The sequence below is a fragment of the Delphinapterus leucas genome, chromosome X, assembly GCF_059928025.1.
Source record: "Delphinapterus leucas isolate spDelLeu-1000000601 "Yukka" chromosome X, BTC_Dleu_Yukka2, whole genome shotgun sequence".
Taxonomy (NCBI): Eukaryota; Metazoa; Chordata; class Mammalia; order Artiodactyla; family Monodontidae; genus Delphinapterus; species Delphinapterus leucas.
In genome coordinates this window covers 133,646,412-133,663,555 of record NC_143150.1, presented here as the reverse complement: position 1 = coordinate 133,663,555, position 17,144 = coordinate 133,646,412, and positions in this window count along the sequence as shown.

Sequence of the window (17,144 nt, the reverse complement as noted above, 5' to 3'; positions counted from 1 at the left end):
CTGGGAGGCCACTCTGAGGTCGGAGAAGAAAGCCAAGCCTCACCGTGGCGCTTCTGCAGCAGGGATGGGGATCCTGTGAGATTAGGATTTTATGGGAACAGAGATGAGTGGCCCCCGAAGATGGGTTCTCACAGCTCCCCGGGTCAATGACGTGAAAGAGTGTTTGCCCTTCGGGAGGACCAAAGAGGCACAAAGAGAGGCTCGGAATCCGCGGTGCTCTCTCGCACTCCCTGGAAAACTGTGACAGGCTGTCCCCCCATGTTTTGACGGCTCTGAGACGCTGGACCGCTCCGAGAAGGGTGACCCAGTGGGAAAAGCATGATAGCCGGGGTTGTGCTACCTCGGTGAACTGCGCGGGAAGGTTTTACGTTCTCTGGTCCTGCCCTTCACGGGCGCATAAACCTGGGCGGGTGGGGTGGGGGAGAAAATGGGCAGGCGAGCTGTCCCCTCCCTTCTGGATTCCAGAATGGAAACAAACTGCACGTGAATCTCAGAGGCCACGGTCATCTCTCGTGGAGATGACACATCAAACCGCATGCCGTCTCCTTCCCACTGTCCGCCCTCTGCGCTCAAAGCCACAAACGGGTACTGTGCTGTGTGTTATTCTCCGTATCACATGTGTAGGGTGAGTCAGCAAGCGAGAAAAGCAAAGAGGAGGGAGGTTATAAAACGTGGGTGTGAATGGAGCTGAAAACGTCAGTGTTTCTGTTATTTCTTCTATTCTGCCCACTCCCCCTGCATGTGGGAATGATTTTGGTGACCTATGGATGTAGCACAAGACACCCCAAAGCTTAGAGGCATCCATGAACAGCAGCTTGTCGTGTCTCCTGATTCACAGACTGGTTGGGACTCAGATGCTCAGATGCTCCATTCGGTGTTGGCTGGATCCATTGTCAACGGGAGGATTGATTGAGTGGGAATGTTCTAGAAGCTTCGCTCACACACCTGGCCTCTGGACTGAGTAGTAGCTGACAGCTTGACTGGCCCCTTCCCTGACCGGAAGACTTGACTGCATGGAACGTTCCACAAGGTCCGGTCACTTCCGCTATCTTTGATTGGCCAAAGCAAGCCACAGGCCAGCCCAGACTCAAGCGACAACGAACCCCCTTGGCAGGAGCTGGAAAGAATTCACACCCATCCAGATTTCTCCACAATAGCGATCTCTGTCTGATCAGGTTCCACGTGATTTCCATAAAAGACAGTTCTTTCTTACATGAAGCCAAGATATGATGGGTTCGCAGCAATGATAATGAACCACAGTGTTGGTTCCACCAGCCTTAAATGTCAAGCTTCTGCCGAACCGAATCGTGTCAGAATGTGCAGCGTGACACGACCTCTCACCTCTACTCCGGCACCGGTCTGTTCCTGAATCTGCCCGGCGCTGCCGGATGTAATGTCAAAAAGGCACGGTGGGGGCAGCCGAACGCCGTAAGCTGCGCGCTTTGCTCTCAGATTAATCTCAGCGAAAGCGTGTTGGGGTTTACTGTGTACTGAGAACTATTGCATGACAGAAGGGTTTCCCCGCTCAGCAGACAGCAGAGGCCTGGGAGCGATGAACGTAGCACAGCGGCATTTTTACAGCACAGAGCCAAGTGGGAAGCTCTTTGCTATTTCATTTGTTTGAGGAGAGATTTGAAGATGGGCAGCTGTACTGATCCAGAACCTTGGAAACGGAGGGATTGGCTTTGGAGGGGGCGTGAGTGGAACTCAGGGGGCCTACGCATCTGGATCTGGGAGAAGGATGCCTTGTCCGCATGTGGTTACGTTAACAGCTCTGTCTGAGGACGGGCCAGCAGACACCATCGGTGTAGAGCATGGACCAGTGCACAATGCTTACTTGTATCACAAGCCAAAGAAAACTCACTTCTTAATTGCATGGTGTGTTCTCGGCCAGAGAGTTACAACGTTGAGTACAAGGGCCCGCCTCTGCTGAGTAACGCTCCCTTCTAAACAAGTGAGTCTTGGAAGAGCTGACGTTTTTGTAGCCCATCCCAGCCTCCTGTCTTGCCCTGCTCCATCCCACCTATCCCCAAACCCAGCCTGGCTTCGCACAGAATTACCAGGAAGGGGTGGAGGAAGTGACCAATGACATGGGCAAAAATGGGGGAACCAGAGCAGGTCTCCTGGACTTCTCCTAGAACGAGGAAATACAATTCGGCTAAGGAAAAGGTCTTTATGTGTGATGTGATAAAGTCTCATAAATGAAATTACGAGTTCAACACTAGCTAAGTGGAGGCCGAATTAAATGTAACGTGTTGGCATAATCGTGCAATGATGATGGGCTTAGTGGGACTCTGTTGGTCTGTGTCTACACATCCCGGGTGCATATGGTGTCCACCCTGTGTCTGACACGCAGAAAGTGTATAATCCTGAAAGCTGACAGAGGGACAAATGGAGGAACATATGGGTGGATGAATGAGTGGCTGGCTGGATGGATGGGTGAATGATGAATGGACAGATGGGTGGGTAGAATCATGGAAGAATCATCCAGTCTGGGTTCTCAAGGTCCCTGAAAGATGTTATTGTGGATTGAATTTCCCCCTAAATACATATTGAAGCTCTAACCCCCAGAACCTATGCCTATGACCTTATTTGGAAGTAGGGTCTTTGCAGATGACCAAGTTAAGATGAAATTTTGAGTAGGCCCTAATCCAATATGACTTGTGTCCTGCTAAAACGGGACCTTGGACATGCCAACAAACATACAAAGGGAGGAGCATGTAAAGACACAGGGAGAAGATGGCCATCTACAAGCCAAGAAACCCCTGAGGCTCCTAGAATTAGCAGAGAGGACGTTAAAAAGATTCACCCTCACGGCCCTCAAAAGGAACCCACCCTGCTGACACTTTGATTTTGCACTTCCGGCGTCCAGAACTGTCAGACAGTAAGCCCCCCCTGCCTATCCCCCCCAACCCGCTTGCCATCTGTGGTGCTTTGTTACGGTTGTACCAGGAAACTCATACAGATGTCACCCTAAGTCTGGTAGGGGCAACAAGCTTGTTATGGACAGAACATTCCATCTCGTGTCCGAATGGCTGCAATGCACAGAAAGTCCACCGGTTGCCCCAACCCAGCCTGTCCTCTGACCACACAGAAAACCCATCTCTGTGTGAGCCCCGTTCAGATAACTGAGGATGGCCAACGATACCTTGATTTCCAGGTTAAACGAGCCTCATTCTTTCATGAGCTCCTAGACGCTTCGGTAGCCTGATGTCCTGGCAATGAGCCCTCAGATTCAAGATGGTGGGTGACCCTCCATAGAGGTCATTCACGTGGCTGAACAGTAATATGGGAAAGGGAATAAATCCATCACAGGCAGGGGGACAGGAGGGGCAGGCACTAGCGGAGCACAGGGTTCTATAAGATTCTGGGCTAAGAAAGAGGATTGACTCTTATAGGGATGAAAACATCCAAGTGGGGGAAGGTGAAACTGTAGGGGAAGGGAGAAAAAAAAATCTTTTTCCTCTATCCTCTTAGGTTCTGTTCCTAGGCCCCTGCAAATTAAACTGACAGAAGATAGGCGAAGAGGAAAGAAGAAAGAAGTTACACATGCAGCGTGCATACATGGGGGAGAAACTCAATGATCAGTAACTCAAAGGGATGGTTAGAATTTGGGGTTTATATACCTAACTTAGCAGATTATGGGGAGGTGGAGAAAGGACACTTAGGGGAAAACAAACGTCTTTTGAAAAGGTAAGTGGGTTTTCAGGTGAACTAACAGGAGATCAGAAAATGTGGGATAATGTTTGTGTATACAGATATGAGTGACCTTTCCACCTCCTTCCTGGCCATAAACTCCCCTGGAGAAGGGCTGGGGGTGGATTTTATTACCTTTTCCCTTCTGGGAGTAGATCCTCCCTGAAGGGAAATTTGTGGAGCCCTATTTCTCAGAAACTGCTACTTTTGTTCAGACAGGGAAGCTCCAAGAAGAGGTTTTCTTTTTTCCCCTGCATCTGTTGAATTTCAACTGTCTTCAGGTTAAAATAATCTTGATACCAAAGTGGCCTATTTGGGGTGTGGCATATTCAAATCTCCTTCACAGGCCTGGGTCGAGGATTCTCCAGGAAGTTTGGGAGCCCCTTTGCCTGGAGGAGCCTGGGTAAGGCATAAGGCGGAAGCAGATGTTAGGAGAAGGATGGAGACCCAGCAAGACCGAAGAATCCACACCAGCTCCTGGACCCACCAACCCAGTGTCTTGGCCTGAAGTTGGGTTGATCAGCCAGCACAGCTCGCCTGGAACACCGGAAAAAGGGAATCAGCTGTCATGCTTCCCCAAAAAGCCTGTATAAGCATAATCTTTAAAAAAATATTTATTTTATTTTTATTTTTGGCTGTGTTGAGCCTCTGTTGCTGCGCACGGGCTTTCTCTAGTTGCGGTGAGCGGGGTCTACTCTTCGTTGTGGCGCGCAGGCTTCTCATTGTGGGGGCTTCTCTTGTTGAGGAGCACGGGCTCTAGGCGCGTGAGCTTCAGTAGTTGTGGCTCACGGGCTCACATGTGGCACACGTGTGCTTAGTTGCTTTGTGGCATGTGGGATCTTCCTGGACCAGGACTCGAACCTGTGTTCCCTGCACTGGCAGGCGGATTCCCAACCACTGTGCCCCCAGGGAAGCCCCTGTACAGGCATGACCTTTAGAGTTCTGGGTTAGCCCGGAGAAGAACCGGCAAAGAGAAAGAGGGGCTGCAGGTGTGGAGGGGTGACTGACAAAGTCCAGGACCTTTTCTCTGGGATGCTGTCTAGATTTGGGGTTCTAAGCCTTGCCTAGGATGTGGAGTAATTCTCCAGGGATAGTAACGCATCACCCCCAGTTTGCCAGAGACTGAGTGGTTAACATCCAGGGCTCTGCAATCTGGGGTCAGTTTCCTTCTTAGTCCTTTCACCCCTCAGCCACAGGCTTAGAGACCACACTACATCTGTGACCTGTGGGCCCATCTCTGACCCTGAGCACAAGGGTGTCATCGGGGCCGTACCTGGCCTCGGGAGCCCTTGAAGGCTCTTCCTAGGACACCAAATACCCCTGTGCTGCCACAGTTGTTCCAAGGACGGGGCAAGGCCAGCACTTAATATCCTGGGCATCACCGACCCCATGGTCCATCTCTGTAGGACCTTTCCTGTGTTCCTAAAGGAATGGATCCTTTATAGGGCAATATTGGATGAACTAAACAGTCTGAGAGGACCAGAACCCAGGCTGGGTCCTTGGAAAGGGATCTCTACCTTCTCAGGTGTGGATGCCTCTAAACAGGATAACTTTGTCTGTGAAAAGGACTGAAGCCCTGACACAGGCTACCACGTGGGTGGACCTTGAACACAGGATGCTCAGTGAGAGAAGCAGACCCAGAAGGACACACAGTGTGTGATTCCGTTGGTAGGAGACGTCCAGAACGGGCCAATCCATAGAGACAAGAAAGGAGATTCATGGTTGTCGGGGGCTGGGGGAGGGGGAGGGGGAGTGACTTTTCATGGGGGCGGGGTCTCCTTGGGGGGATGAGAAGGTTTGATAGAGGTGATGTTTGCACAACACTGTGAACGTCCTAAAGGCTTCTGAGCTGTTTACCTGAAATGGTTAAAACGGTCAGTTTTATGTTACGTGCATTTTACACGAATGAAAACCTAAGGATATGGTGTTTTGGCTTTTTCTTTGATTTCTCCTTTCCCGGCTTCTTGGTCTAACTCTGTAACGGAGCCAAACTCGGGTCCTGTGTGCAGTAAAGCCAATCTCCTTCACCCCTGCGGTGAACGAAAGTGCAGCTTTACTGCAGGGCCCAGCAAGGAGAACAGGGCTGGTGCTCAGAAACCCCGACCGCCCCGAAGGGCTTCGGCAAGGCGTTTTTAAAGGCGAAGCGCGGTAGGCGTGTCCCAGGATGTGTGATCAGCTCCTGCACAGTTCTCTGATTGACTGACGGTGAGGGACCGGGACAGGGTCACAGGGGTTCACGTCATCAGTCCTCAGGTGCCAGGAGGTCTGGTGGCTGCGTGCTCATGATCACAGAGATTTAATTTTATTTATTTTTTCTTTATGGATGGCCCGTTGTCTACTACCTTCTACTGAGGCACCCACCCTTTCCCCACCGTGTGGCCCTCTCTGCCATAAACAGAGTTCCTGTTTATGTAAGAAGGTGTTTCTGTTCTGTTAGTGTGTTTGCCTATTCATAACCCTAATCGTGATATTCAGGACGGTACTCCTCTACCTCTCCCCATTTTTTTCTTCTTAAAAATGTCTTGGGCTTCCCTGGTGGCGCAGTGGTTGAGAGTCCGCCTGCCGATGCAGGGGACGCGGGTTTGTGCCCCGGTCCGGGAGGATCCCACATGCCGCGGAGCGGCTGGGCCCGTGAGCCATGGCCGCTGAGCCTGTGCGTCCGGAGCCTGTGCTCTGCAACGGGAGAGGCCACAGCAGTGAGAGGCCCGCGTACCACACACACACAAAAATGTCTTAATCCTTTTTTCTGGGCTCCCCTGGTGGCACAGTGGTTAAGAATCCACCTGCCAATGCAGGGGACACGGGTTTGAGCCCTGATCCGGGAAGATCCCAGCAACTAAGCCCCCATGCGCCACAACTACTGAGCCTGTGCTCTAGAGCCCGTGTGCCACAACTACTGAAGCCCGCGCGCCACAACTACTGAAGCCCACACACCTAGAATCCATGCTCTGCAACAAGAGAAGCCACCGCAGTGAGAAGCCCGCGCACCGCAAGGAAGAGTAGCCCCCGCTCACCGCAGCTAGAGAAAACCCACGCGCGGCAACGAAGACCCAACGCAGCCAAACATAAATAAATAAATTTAAAAAGAGAAAGTAGATGGTGGGTCCAGGAGCTGGGGGAGGGTGATGGGGAGTGAGTGTTTCATGGGGACAGAGTCTCAGTTTGGGAAGATGAACAAGTTCTGGAGACGGACGGTGGGGATGGTTACACAAGGTGAATGTACTTGGTGCCCCTGAACTGTGCATGTAAAAATGGTTAAGATGGGAAATTTTATGTTGTGTGTTTTTATCACAATTAAAAGTAAATTTTTACAAGTATACGTTCTGCCTCTGAAATATAAGAGTTTTCTTTTAGAGAAAGGACCCAAGGTTGGAAGGAAGGGCCAACAGTAGGAAAAGCTGGCAACCCTAAAGTCTCTGACGTTTGTAAAACAGCGGAAAAGTGACTTTATAGGTCACGCCTGAGGTACAATTGGCCCTTATTTGGCATTGAGCTTTGTGTGGCATTAAGCCACATTCAGACACGGTATCTTTCCACTCCTACTTTTCGTGGCTCCTGCTTCCCTTTTGTGGCAAATGTCTTTTGGGATTGACCGCAGGGAGCTGGGCGGGGATGCCTTTGTGGGCGTGTGTGGGATGTGTTGACTACTTTCCAGTCACAGCCGTGTCTAACTCTGTGGTCGCTAGCCAGCCCAGTGGTGTGTCGTCTATGAATATCCCTACCACCCACGGTCCTGACTCACCGGCCCATGATGGGAGGGGCCAGGGGTCAATGGTAGCCACGCATCTCTGTGTCAGGGCACACGCACCAGGAGCACGTGTGAAGATGCAGAGCAGCGAGCCCAAAGCCGGTCCGTGGAAAGATGCACCAGAGCCGGACCCAGCAGCCCGTCCATCAGAGTTTCAGACTTCGTTCCCGGACGCTGGGATACTTGGGAATCTGTCAGCGTTTCGAAATGAGCCCCTGCTTGTGCTCCCTTGCTCTGTTCCAAATTCACGTTCGCTTTCCTGTCGCATGTTCACTGCTTGGACCTGCCCACCCCCCACCCCCCGCAAGTGAGCAGTTTGACGCTCTAAAATGCATGAAAATTAACATTCCTTTTCCCAGGAAATCACATCTTTTCTTCGCTGTTGTTTTGATCCTTATGTGGGTCTTTCCTTCTCCCTGACATGGCAGCCAACACCCATAATATTCCTCTGTCAGCATTAAGCAGGTTCCGAGCGGCCACAGAGACATCTTGGCCCTTTGCCTTCTCGCCTACTTTATTAGCATTATAAGTGGGCACACAAAAAAATAAAACCTGTAAGCTCTTCTTCCAAAAGATCGGGAGACACACTTCGGAATACATTTCAACTTTTGTGTATAGACGTGATTGAAATTACAGCCGAAGATGGCAATAACTGTAAACTAAGCGTCAGCCTCCTGACACCGAAATTCTTTACCCTGAAAATGGCTACCTTACCCCAAGAAACAGCCCTCCAGGGGATCGCCCCCGAGGCTGACTTAGTGAAACCAGCTTTTGTAACCTTTGGAAGCACACGGACAACTTAATCAAGGGCTTTCTGGAATCCCGGGGCGGCCCTACAAACTTTTGCTCTCCTGGTTTGGAAAAGTTGGGAGGCTGTGTTCCTACTACCCACCCCGCCCTCAACACACACACACAGCCCTCCCCAGCTTGGTCCTGGGACTGTTTGCAGGGCCCGGCAGCTGCAAGCTCCTTCGAGCTCCTTGGAGCCGACGACCCAGGTGCATCTAAGCAGGTATGAACCATGAAACGCCACGGTTATTAACCAGAGTTAAGCGCCTAGAAAGGCTGCAGAAATTACCTTGGGATCAAGTGATCCCTTGATTCCTTAACGCGGGATTTCTAAAACCTCCGGGGGCCGTGCAATGATGCCCCGAGACTCGGGGAGAAAACGTGACCTTTGCATTTCCAGACTGTGCCTTAGATAGGATGGCAGGTGGAAAATGGGGGCAATTACACTGAACTTGCTGCTGATGTATTTCTGCCCCCTCACCCAAAACGCCTGCAGCCCTGGTACCCACATCCCTGTGGCTTCGGGTACTTGGGCTGCCAGATCTCTTGTCCATTTCATTTACATGGAAGCACCCCGGGTGGAAAACGCAATTAAGGTTGTGTACACTGCTTAGCTGGGTTCATCCAAAGAATCCAATATGTGTGTCTGGCAAAGGGAGACATGAATTTTTCTGGTTTTGCCTCCTCCGATTATTATTTTTCTTTTTTAGTGAGCAAACAAAGCAGTCCCTGACATTCTCTGTCAATGCTTTGTCCACATCTCAGAAGCGTTTCACTGTCCCCCAGGAAGGACCTTGGAATCCCACAGAGCAGCCCTCTCGGGGAACACAGTAAGTGGTTAATAATCCACCACCGGGGATCATGAAACAACAGAGTGCGTCTCTGCAACCACGTCTAGGACACAGGAATCTATCCTCCGCTTTCGTTTCACAGAAATAGAAACTCTGCAAAGAAGTTGGGCAGGAAATACAGAATTCAGGAGAGGCGAAAGCTAATTTGGGATAAGCAGAGATTCTCAAACAGTGAGGTGCGTCTGAATCACGCGGAGAGGAGGTTTGGGGAAAATGCAGGTTCCGAGCAGTGGATCTGGCTGGGACCTGAGGCTCTGCGTTTTTAACCTGCCCCGTGGGATGCTGACGCTTCTGGTCCCGGGACCCCTCGATCCCTGCTCTGCTCGTCCCCTGGAAAAGGGAGGTCCTAAAAGGTTTATGGGATGGAGGGAAAAAAGGATTGAGGGCAAAGTGAGTGGTGGTCTCTAAATTCCGCTTAGACCTCAGCACCTTGTGGAGAATACAGTTTTATTTTCCACCCACAGTGGGTGTCGGCAGCATCCCTACCCCAGGCTCTAGACCGAGGAGATTTTTCGAGCAGAGACGCTGAGTTGCTGACACACAGCCCTCCCCGTAGAAAAGCTCCATCTCTCCCATCCTGGAAGTTGTCAGCAAGCCTCAGGGACTGTGGATAACGGATGGAAATTTGGGGTGAATGGGGAACCCCTGGGGTGACTGATAGAAATGTGGGGTGAGCCTGAGGGTCTCTGGGGTGAGGGATGGATATCTGAGGTGATCGGAGGGGTGGTCTCTGGAGTGAGCCCGGGCATCGTGAGAAATCGGGTAACCCTAAAGCTGCCTGTGTCCAGCAGACGCAGGATCGAAAGTGCAAGAAGGCTGAAAATTTATCTTTGTTCCTTCTTCCGCGACAAGATTCAAAAACAAGAAACACAAGAGGAAGCCAACAACAAACACCTTATCACAGCCCAGTGATAAAACGAGGCCGCGGGGTGTATGAGCTGGGGGCGGGGCGCAGCCGGAGGGCACAGAGCGAAGGGCCACGCAGACCCCCCGACACAGCCGCGCACCTGCCGAGGCCGTCACCGCGCCTCTCAAAGCTCAAAGCTTCGCACTCTTGAGGGGTGTGGGGCGCTCTCTCCATTGTGAACCCCTCCCCCGTCACCCCGCAATCTCTCGTGCATCTGACCTCTGCCCACGGGTTACCTGCTTTTCCAGGAACAGAAGCTCCGCTCAGACAAAGCCCAGGGGGCTGGGAGGGAGTTTCCGAAACTGCAGCAACAATGGAGATAAGCCCGAGAGATAAGCATGCTATTCTCCTATTTAAATTAAAAAAACAAAAAGCCCAAAACGATTACCGAGCCTGTTCTGCAGCCCCCCTGCAGGTGAGGTAGTGGCTGGTGTGGAAGAAAACATGCAAATGAAAGAAGGAGGCCTCTTTGGTTGGGCCCGGTGACCTCTCCCGGGCTCCAAATTTGGGCGAGAGCTTCCCTCCGGGCCCTCAGGTTGTCACATACCAGCCCCTTGCGGCGTGGTGTCTGGCTGAGGTTGGAAACCCGAAAACGGAACGGCCAACGATTTCTCTCCTGGGTTGCATCACAGGCAACCCCGGGAAAAATCGTTTCTGCATCCGAAAGAGAATCTGGGGGCTTCTGAGAAGCCCACCGGTCCAGCATGACCCCTGTGCCCAGTGGTACCTCTCCCACGAGGGAGGGGCACTTCCCAGTCCCCCACTGCTTACGCCGAGCCATCCACGATGGGGCACCGCCCCTGCTTTGCCAAAGATGGGTTTCTGAGTCCCGTGACGAGGGAGGCCCCCTTCACTGCCCGCCGCTCTTCAGACCCCAGCGCGCCTGGACCGGGTTTGCAGAGAGCGCTACTGACCCCTAGTGACCAAAACTTCCCAATCAAGGCGCAAACCCCAGGACAGGATGCCGCCCTGCTCCCTGGCGGGCAGCTTGACAACATTTACCATTTCTTGGGACCAAGAGCACCCTAAATATGATGCTCCTCCTGAAGGTGTTGCCCAGAGCGCCTGCCCCCAAGCTTCACCCCGAACCCCTGAGCCCTCCGTCCACAGGGACCAGGGTCTACCCATGGCGGGGTGAGTGTCATCAGAAACAGACCGGTTCCCAGTAGAAGCCCAGTTCTCAGCGTCCCCTGGAAGACTTTGGGGTTGAATAATTAAGGGGTGACAGGTAAGTATTTCAAAAGATGCAACCCCCTAAAAAAAACCCTATATTTTCACTGATCCCCAAACTAGAGAGACCTTTCCAATGAGGGGAGGGCAGCAACGAGACAGTTGGGCAAGAAAGATTCAGGGGGGTCGCCCTGGGGTCTGAGCTGTCCACCCTTGCATGGAGGGGTGCAGAGGGAACACCGGACGTAAAGGTCAGCAGTGTCCTTCCACTGGAATTCTAAGACGCATCCGTACCTGAATTTGTCTCTTCTTTTAAGGACGCTGGTCCAGTCGGATGAAGGACCCACCCTAGGGGTCTCATCGCAACTCATTACATCTGCAAAAACCCTATTTCCCAGTGCTGTCAAAGTCACAGGTACCAGGGAGTCAGATTTCAGTATATCTTTGGGGGGACAATTAAACCCACACCAGGGGACATTGGCCAGAGCAGCTCTGACCACCCACCCAGCCACCGAAGCATCCAGGTGCTTCCTGCACCTTCTGACTCAGCAAATCCTGAGCTACAAGGAAGGCCTTTGCACTCAGGTCCTGCTGGGCGGAACTTGGGAGGGTAGGTCTGTGCTGAAACCTCTTTACCTTGCTGGGCTAGGAGCCCGGCTGGCTAGCATCGTGTCCTGGGGTTTGTGCTTTCGTTGGGAAGTTTTGGTCACTAGGGGTCAGTAGCGCTCTCTGCAAACCAGGTGCAGGAGAGCTGGGCTCAAAAGTGAAACTGAAGTTTGAATTGGGCATCGCGGTGGTCGGGGGTGGGAGTGGTGAGGGAGGCCGAGCTGAGAGCCTGGGGTGCACAGCCCAACAGCCGGGAGGCCCCAGGGCGAGGAGGGACGTCTGGAGCCCCGGAATGTCTCATGAGGGCAGCTCAGAGGTGGCCCAGGACCACTGCGCAGTGTCCGAGCGGTGCCCCAGGAGCGACCCCTCCAAGGGACCCAGAGTAATGGGCCAGCAGCAGACTTAAGTCCTGCCTCTCAGGAAGTTGGAGAGAAATGTAGCTCAAAGGCAGGACCTGAAAGTAAGGAGGTCACATTTTCCATCAGGCATCCTGGAGGGTGTGGGTCCCAGTTGGTTTTGTTTTGGGATTTCTGACTGTGTGTCCAGCACGTTCTCCTAACGGGCTGGGCAGGGGATGCTGTCCTCTGGGTCCTGCCCTGTCTTTCTTCGGTCCAAACTATGCGCTACGTGGTTTTGACTCTGTCTTGCCATGTTGGTCGATGTATTTTCTTGTTCTTTTCATCTCTGGTGAGGGTTTTCAGCTCTTTCTGTAAAATAGGGCAGAAGGCTGGGATGAAGACTCTTAACGTTTTTAAGAACGGGTCTTGCTTCTGTCTACCGACCTTAAACTTTATAGATATATTTTTTTTCAGATTATTTTCCATTATAGGTTATTGCAAGATATGAATAGTTCCCTGTGCTCTATGGTAATTCCTTTTTTTTTTATATTTTATATAAGATATTGAGTATAGTCCCCGTGATATACAGTAGGTCCTGTTGTTTATCTATTTTATGTACAGTGGTGTGTATCTGTTAATCCCAAACTCCTAATTCATCCCTCCCCTCCCTTTCCCCTTTGGTACCCATAAGTTTGTTTTCTAGGTCTGGGAGTGTGTGTCTGTTTTGTAGATAAGTTCCTTTGTATCATTTTCTTTAGATTCCATGTATAAGTGATATCGTAGGATATTTGTCTGTGTCTGACTTCACTTAGTATGATCACTCTAGGTCCATCCATGTCGCTGCCAATGACATAATTGCATTCTTTTTCACGGCTGAGTAATATTCCCTTGTATATACGTACCGCATCTTCTTTATCCATTTGTCTGTCGATGGACATTGAGGTTGCTCCTGAGGGTGGGTCTTTAATCCAGTATAACCGGTGTCATTATAAGAAGAGAAGACACAGAGACACTCATAGGAGAAGCCATGTGATGATGGAGCAGCGATGTGCTCCCAGGACACTGGTCAGCTGATCTTCAAGGTGCAGGAGATGCTATGGGGGTTTGCTGGCTGCTGGCCTGAGGAGCAAGTGTAACGGCAAAGGTCCACCACGCTCCGTGGAGTGAGGGCAGAAGGAAAGGATTCTGTGTGCTCTGTGCAATCTGACATGTTCTGTGTCTTGGGTGCATCTTCCAGGGAGAGGAAGAAGCTTCTCCTTGCTTCAGCACACCTGAGAAGAGACCAAGGCACGGAAGAATCTTGGTCGAGAGGTAAACAGGGGCCGGAGATGCAAGTGAGGCCCCAGGGTTCTTCCAGTGCATTGGTCCTGGCAGAATCCTCCTTTGCCTTGCTGGTCAGGGCGGGGTGGAAGTTTCCAGAACACCTTAATCAGTGTCACCTTTGTATCTGTCATCTAGAAAGCCAAGGAGATGGTGGACACCATGTTCATTCCTTCAGGGAAAACCTCAGGGACTCATCCTACAATTTTATTTCTTCTCTGATCAAGTCTCGCCTTCCAGGTAGAACCCTAGTTTACATGAGGAGACACATAAAGTTGTCTGCCAATTCCTGAAGCCAGGTTAGTGATGGGTGCTCTCTGCTCCTGGGGTGGCCCGATTTACCTCCATAAGGAAAAGCAGTTGCAAAAGTTTAAGGTCCACACACACCCCAATGTCCATTGTAGCATTATTTACAATAGCCAAGACATGGAAACAACCCACCGACAGAGGAGTGGATAAAGAAGATGTGATACGTATACACAATGGAATATTACTCAGTCATGAAAAAGTATGAAATAATGCCATTTGCAGCAACATGGATGGACCTAGAGATGATCATACTGAGTGAAGTAAGTCAGAAAGAGAAAGACAAATATATGATATCACTTATATGTGAAATCTTAAAAAATGATACAAATGAATTTATTTACAAAACAGAAATACTCCTAGCCATAGAAAACAAACTTATGGTTACCAAAGGCGAAAGGGGGTGGGGGAGGGATAAATCAGGAGTTTGGGATTAGCAGATGCACACTACTATATATAAAATAGATAACCAACAAGGACCTACTGGATAGCACAGGGAACCAGGTTCAGCATCTTGTAATAACCTATAATGAAAATGAATCTGAAAAAAAATACATATGTATAACCGAATCACTTTGCTCTACACCTGAAACTCATACAATATTGGTAGTCAACTATACTTCAATTAAAAAAAAATAATAAAATAGGGGCTTCCCCGGTAGTCTAGTGGTTAGGACTCCGCACTTCCACTGCAGGGGGCACGGGTTCGATCCCTTGTCAGGGAACTAAGATCTCACATGCCGCGTGTCAAAAATCATCACAATAAAAAAAACAATCATCACAATAATAAAATAAATAAAACTAAAATAAAAACTAAACAACACAAACCTAGGCATTTAAGAAGAGCAGCCCAGGGTTTCCCTGGTGGCGCAGTGGTTGAGAGTCCGCCTGCCGATGCAGGGGACACGGGTTCGTGCCCCGGTCCGGGAGGATCCCACACGCCGCGGAGCGGCTGGGCCCGTGAGCCATGGCCGCTGAGCCTGCGCGTCCGGAGCCTAAAAAAAAAAAGAAGAAAAGCAGCCCAGCCCAGCCTTCTTGTGGCCTGAAGACACTCCTTCTGGAAGTTCGGACGAGGTGGAGCTATTTGGAAATGTGTCTCCAAGTACCTGCTTCCATTTCTGGGAACGGAGATGCTACAACTTGCCGGGCTACACCCTCCCCAGAAAGTTCACTCACAGAGGTCCTGCTTCTAAGTAGCTCCTGCCCTCACGTCTGTTTTTCTCTGGAAGAGAGGCTGACTTGCTTTTCCCACCCCCCTTCTCTGCCCAGGAGGAGAGTCTGGGGAAGCAGGAAAAGCGTGACTCTGGGGGGGGCGGGGCAGGTGTCGGCAAACGGATAGACTCACCCAGCACCTGGGGCGGGCTTCTCAGCCTCACCCCACGGGCATCTGCGGCGGGAGGACTCTCTGATGTGGGGCGTCCTGGGCACTGCGGGGTGTGCAGCAGCTTCCCTGGTCTCCACCCACCACGTGCCAGGAGCACCTCCTCTCCCAGCTGTGACAATCAGAAATGTCCCCAGACATCACCAAGTGTCACCTGGGGGTAGGAAAGCAAAATTCCCACCCCCCCATTGGGAACGTCAGCAAACCTGTCTAAAGAGCACATTCCACGGGACGTGGGGCGTGAGGGCAGGTCTGGTGTGAAATAGCGTAAAGCAGAATTTAATCCTGCAGGAAGGCAGGTTTGACGTGGAAAAGGAAGGCGGAAGACGGGTCCTCACCCGTCTGCTGTCACGACTGTGATCTCCGGCTCTGTGTATCAGCAACTGGGCTTTAGACGCGGGAAGCTCTTTGCGAGCTGGGGGCCCCATGAAGCTCCCCAATGTCGGCGGGGGGAAGGGGAGCGTCCACACTGGGTGGTAAGTACACCCCCAGCATCCGTCCCTGCTGAAGGCACACCGTGGGATCCTGTTGCCAGGTGATGCGATGGACACAGGCTCCCCACCAGCGCCTGGCACATCAATGTTCTTATAGGGGGAGCGTCGGGCTTCAGTGGGTGTGGGCGTCTCACAGCCAGGGCGTGGGCAGAGCTGGCTGCAGGCCCGTGAGTCATCGCCGTGGCCCTGTTGATTAACCAGTGTCACGGGAACTGCTGTAGGGAGTGACGCCAGTAAAAATCATCCCAACGTAGACACTCAGCGCGCCATCATTTCTGTTACAGCTGTGACTTCCAGACTGGCTGCCCCAAACGTGCTTTAGGAAAAGCCGCTTTGCGGGGCGATGTTTTCTTTGATTTTTTTTTTTTTTTTCCGGTACGCAGGCCTCTAACTGCCGTGGCCTCTCCCGTTGCGGAGCACAGGCTCTGGACGCGCGTACCCAGCGGCCATGGCTCACGGGCCCAGCCGCTCTGCGGCACGTGGGATCTTCCCGGACTGGGACACGAACCCGTGTCCCCTGCCTCGGCAGGCGGACTCCCAACCACTGCGCCACCAGGGAAGCCCTCCCCGAGTTCTTTTGCAGATGTGAAAACCTCCCTACGAAATGGTGGATGTTAGCTACTTGGAGACCATACGGACACAGCCCCAGGCCTCCTGGAGCCTAAGGACTGATAACGTTGACCCCTGTGACACCACCCTACTGCCTCACCATCCGCAGGTCAGACAACTGTGCACAAGCTGATCACATACCCTGCGAAACCCCTCCCTCACCTGGCTTGTAAAAGTGCTTTGCCAGAACCCTTCGGGGAGCTCGGGGCTTTTCAGGGCACGAGGCACCTCGTCTCCTTGTGTGACCTTGTTTGGCCTCACTGTGCGTCAGGCACACGAACTTGCCTTAACATATGCAATAACCAACAAGGACCTACTGTACAGCACAGGGAACTACTCAATATTTTGTAGTAACCGGTAAGGGAAAAGAACCTGAAAAAGAATATATATATATAATAGCCGAATCACTTTTCTGTACACCCAAAACCAACACAACATTGTAAACCAACTATACTTCAATAAAAAAAAAAACTTTTCAAAACATGCAGATCGGAAAAGAGAAGTAATACTCTATGTATTTTCAGACGGCTATTATATATAGACCATCTTAAGGAATCCACTAAAAAACTCCTCGAACTAATAAACAGATTCAGCTTGGCTGCAGGATACGAGATGCACAGGTAAACGCCCGTGTGCAATGGGCCATCCAAACATGAAGTTGAGAAAACAAGCCCGTTTACAAGAGCATCCAAAAGAACAAAGGACATCCGTTTTCACTCACGAGTAATTTTACCCATAAACACATAAATAAGGTCAGTTTAACCAAAGAGTGCAAGATCTATACACTGAAACCTGCGAAGCTTTGCTGAAAGGGACGAGAAGACCCAAATAAATAGAAAGATATCCTGTGTTCCATCAGAAGCCTTAGTCTTCTTAAGGACGCTCTGAAATCGTACATGTGGTCTTCAGATTTAATGCAATCCCTTTAA